This window comes from Peromyscus eremicus, chromosome 7, assembly GCF_949786415.1.
Source record: "Peromyscus eremicus chromosome 7, PerEre_H2_v1, whole genome shotgun sequence".
In the NCBI taxonomy this organism is placed as follows: domain Eukaryota; kingdom Metazoa; phylum Chordata; class Mammalia; order Rodentia; family Cricetidae; genus Peromyscus; species Peromyscus eremicus.
The window spans coordinates 12,016,904-12,022,347 of NC_081422.1; positions in this window are offsets into that span (position 1 = coordinate 12,016,904).

Genomic DNA, 5,444 nt, shown 5'->3' on the forward strand with positions numbered 1-5,444 from the left:
TATATTTTGTAAAGGGCTGGAAGCTTTTTCACAGTGTGACTGCAGAGAGATGTGATGGGCCTACAGGAAGTCAGTGTGTCACAGGGTACCATCTGTCTTAGTCAGGATTTTTTATTGCTGTGAAGAGACACCATGACCATGGCAACTCTTATAGAAAAAAAAAAACCATTTAATTGGTGTGGCTTGCTTACAGTTTCAGAGGTTTAGTCCATTATCATCATGATGGGGAGCATGGCGGTGTGCAGGCAGACGTGGTGCTGGAGCTGAGATTGCTACATCTAATTACAGGAAGTCAACTGAGTCAACTTCACACTGAAGGAAGCTGGGAGCAAAAGAGACCTCAAAGCCCACCCCCACAGTGACACACTTCATCCAACAAGGCCACACCTCCTAACAGTGCCACTCTCTTTGGGGACCATTTTCTTTTAAACCACACCATCCATGGAAGGATTTATGTTTGTCTCGTGGGACTGTAGTCCAGGACTGCAGCAGGTTGTTTTAAAGTTTGACCTGCCATACTGGTGGCTGCTCTCTCACATTCCTACTAAGTAGTACCGTCTGCCATGATGTGATACAGTATAAGACCCCCAAGGACCAGGTGGTCACCCAAGCTTGGACTTCTCAATCTCTTATACCATTAATCAAAAGAAAACTAATTTCTTTATAAAGTTTCCAGCCTTCAGGATTTTGTTGTAGTAACCAAAAATGAACTGAGACAGGACATTAAACCCATCGATGGCTGTGTTGAGATTGTAAACCATAAAGGAAATGAAAATATCATTTCTTCTCACTAAAGGTTTTTTTCTTCTTTCTAGAAGTTACTGAAAACATAAGCAATAGGGGCTGCCCTCTTTTTTTTTTTTAAGTGTTTGAGTTATTTAAATTGGGGAATTTATTTACAGAAAGCCCTTACTTTTCAGTGTGAGAAAACAATGAAGTAAGCAGTTTATGTCTAAGAAAGTCAGCTGAGGACTGTGGAGAGAATATGAACTTTGAATTTATGCAGACAGGAGCCTGGATCCAAGCTAAGCACTCCTTCTTCTCATTTCCACGGTGGGGACAGTATTTACAGGGCTGCAGCAAAGATTACATTGGGTCAGTTACGTACACAGTGCACTGTCTATGCTATAGATCCCCAATATTTAATATTAGCATCATTAATCATGTCCTTATTGCCTTATGATTATTCTAGTCCATGGCTGCTTTTAGAAGCAGATTAATATGAACTATTTTTTTAAGATAAAGATCTTAGAGAATATTCAAGTGGTAATTGAATAGTGAAAAGTGGGAAGGGAAAGGATAATTAAATTAATTAAAGGCTTTCCTCAATTAAAGTTAGTGGCACAGGGTTCAGTAGAAACTCTGCATATCTGAACATCACTTATTCAATCACTCATCCATTTTGAACTGCTAATTTGTGTAATATGAACTGTTTGGGATAAGAGATAAGAACACACAAAGAGAAATTAATCTGAAATAAAGAAAACACTTTGCCATTCCACAAACATACGAAAAAGGGTTCTCAGTGTTTCCCCTCACCAGGAGTTAAAGATTAAAACCCAAAGTGGAGGGGTGCTTTCTTTCACAGGGTTGGGGAAATTGGAGACGAATATAAGACTTAAAGTTAGTATGGGCAGATGTGTTGGTTTATGCTTGGAATGCCAGCACTGGAGAAAGAGAAGTGGGATGCTTGTGAGCTTTAGGCCAGCCTGAGACACCTAATAAGACCGAGCCTTAGAAAATACAGGAGCTGGAGAGATGGCTTACGATGAAGAACACTTGCTTCTCTTTCAGAGACCAGAGTTCAGTTCCTAGCACCCATGTTGGGCAGCTCAGAACTACCCATAACTCCTCCTCCAGAGGACCCGATGTCCTCTTCTGGCCTCCACAGCACCGCCTCCATGAAATGTTCTGATTTTTAAACCTATTTTTATCTTGTGAGTATGAATGTTTGTCTGTCTGTATGTATATATGTGCATGCTTGCACGCCTGGTTTCTGAAGAAGCTAGAGAGGGACAAATCCCTGTCACTGGTTATAGATGGTTGTGAGCCACCATGTGGGTGCTGGAAATGAAACACAGGTCCTCTGCAAGAGCAGCAAGTGCGCCTAACCACTGAGCTAACTCTCTAACTCCCACTCTATTGCTATACATTAAAAATGCAGAAGACCCACAATTCTAGTTTTAGGAATGGATTCTCCAGAAATGAGTCATAAGAACATGATGATGTTCATATATAGAAATTTATTATCACACCGTTCACAGTTTTATAAAATAGAGAGGAGAAAGTAACAGAGTAGCACATGTTTATAATACTTAGGACTGGCTGGATGGCAAATTACTCCAACAGTTAACAGTCCAAACAGCAGACATTTGTGATCCCAGAGCTTAAAAAATGTTATATCATTATGTATGTATGCATTACTGTATAATTTGTGTGTGTGCATACATTAGTGTGGAAGGGCACATGTGTGTCATGGCAAGCCTTTGGGGGTCTGGGGACAGCTTTCAGGAGTAGTTTCATTTCTTCTGTTATGTAGGTCTTAGGGGTTACACTCAGGTCATTAGGCAAGCACTTTGGCCACTGATCTGTCTCTGCTGCCCTGTCCCTACAGTTTTCATAAGTCAGGACTTGGAGTGTGTGTTAGCCAGACAGTCCCGGCTTAGGATGTTAAGATGTCAGCTGGAACAGTGGTTATCTTGACAGAGGGACAGACAGAGGTCTGAAATGTGAGGAAATGGACAGATGGCATCATCAGCAAGGGCAGAAGAAATGGCCAGGGCACTTTTACCAGCTCTGACTCTGTTTGCCTCCACAGGCAACAATGGCAGGAGGAGAGAAGGGTTGTTTCTCTCTTGTCTAAAATAATCTGAACACAAGAAGCTTGAGGCTGGTAAGGGTCCCAGTTTCAGAGCACAAGTCTCCTAGCTCACTGTGTGGATTTCACTTGATATTTGTAGGACATGGCTGTGATGGACGGGTCAGACTCCATCTTAAGATTAGAATCCATCTTATTACAAGGCCAAAATAAATTCATTCCTATTTTCTGTAAAACTTAAAATTTGAGCAGGTCATGACGCATTTTCTGGAATTTGACGTGTTCAGCACCCTATATCCTAACCTCCACCATGATAAGATATTCTGCCAAATAATTTTGAAATGTTCAGCCAAATTGCTACGTAACCAAAATTCCCTTGGAAACGCCCAACCCTTGGAAACCCCCTAGCCTTGCAGTTTGGGGGCTATATAAACCCCACCTTCTCCTTGTTCCATGTTACTTTCTCAAACCCTGCTTTAGGGAGATAGCCCTGTCTGACATAAAATAAAGCTTGCATAACTTGACCAAAGAGTTTGGGTAACGGTTTTTACTCCCGTTTGGTGGGATTAACAGCGGCTGCAGGCTGTGCCATTGAGTTTGTGCTTCAGGCAGTGGGCTGGTGGAAGGAGACAAGGAAAGACATGGTGCGTGCCACAGAAGCCTGTCCCTCTCTTCCTGTCTGAAAGAGGTCATTGGGCCGCATGCAGCTGCAAAGGGCAGAACACAGATCACTTGTGTGGACAACGAAGTATTTATCTGAAATTCAGTGTTTTATTGCTTTAGAGAGGCTAAAATATATAGTAGAATACACGTGGTTTCCCTGAGACAGTAGGGCAGGGAGAAGCAGCGAGGCCGGGATGAGGTTGCAGACAAAGCTGTTGTTGCCTGAAGAAAGGATGCAAGGACTGGAGATGCGCATCTGTTAGCACAGTGCTCGCCTAGCCTGCATGAAGCCCTGGCTTCCAAGCAAATGGGTGTCGTGGTGCCTGCCTGTAACCTTAGCACCGGGAGGGCGAGGCAGGGGGATTAGAAGTTCAGGGTCATCACTGGCTACATACAGAGTTTGAGGCCAGCCTGGACTACCTGAGTCCCGAGAGAGAGGGAGTGGGGGGGTCAGGCACACTCACATATCCTTAAATGCTTACACTACACAGTGGGTGGAAGTAGTTGGGTCATGGATCACTAACAAACACGAATAGCCTGTTGGTCCCCAGAAGTCCATGCATCCTTTTTCTCTGAAACACATTTAGCCCTGTCAATGTTTTCAGCACAGGCTCCTATGCAGTGTTCCTTACAACAGTTTCTGCGCTCAGGGGCCCTCTGAATATTCTATGATATCCAAACATCTCCTGCACATTTGGGGATTCTTTTTAAAGAGTGAAGATGTAAATATTTGAAGTAAGAGACCAATACATTTGGCCATTAAATTCCTGTTTTGGACAGTGTGCATCTGCCAATTAGAGAGCCTGGTGTTTGGATTCCCAAGAGAGGAGATGACTAAAATGATACTATTCCAGAGGACTCAGCATCAGCAGAGAATCAACTTATGAAATCTTCAACATGGTTAGATTTCCATCTGTTTCAGAAGCTGTTGATAGTCCATGTGGGGTTATCCAGGCACTGTTTCAAAATGATGTGAGTGGCAGGGACAGTTAATCACCTGCTGACTCACTGTGGGAGGGAGACGTGGTGCCAGGTGCAGTGTGGCAGATGCTGTCCCCAAATTACTAAGATCATGTCACAATTCATTCACACTATGGCAGTCTGGTGTTCAAAGTCTGCTGCAGAGCAGACAGACATATGCTGCACACCTGCTGGGTAAGCATGTTTCTCGAGGTAATATATTATACCTAGCAGGTGGATGGAGTAATTGATTTATTTCTGATCTGCTAGAAATGTCTGGGAGCATCTCTGGACACCCACGTCAAAACCTTCAAGTTCTAGATAACAGGCAAAGATGAAGCTCAGAAGCTTGCTGGGACCAGGACAATCAATTCCTCGTTTGATACTAATGCGTTGTAAAGTGAGTACTAATGAATTACAAATGATGTCACACCATCTTTGCACATTTTCATATTAATTCAAGATTTAGAGCTTTAAAATGCACTTCCAACATCAGTCAAGTGTACAAATATTAAGGAGGCATTAACCTTTATCAAGCCGTTTTTTTTTTCCTTGTGTGAAAAGATCAGAGTTTAATATAATAGAACCCATAGTCTGGCTTGCTGTAGTGTGGCTGATGAGAGCATCTCTCCTTAAATATTCATATATCCCTACTGAAACATTCCATTTATACTTCTTTGGGAATGTCAGGGGTAGGGATGGGATTTGGGAGAGAAAGGGGAATGCTTTGACTAATGAGGGGGAATGGAAAAGAAGAGTGTCTGTCCACCAACATTCTGCCATCCTTAGCACAGACAGGAACAAAGCCCATGGGAACAATTCCAAATGAGCCTTCGAATCTCCTATCCCAGACACACTGCAGTGTTTAGGCCTTTCAGAGCCTCTGATGCAAACATTTTGTTCAAATACTTTGTCTTCCACCCACTTGCTATCAAGAAACAAGTTTTCAAGGTCAAATGGATATTTTTGATAAGCTTGAATGTGAGATCCCATGAACTGGCCT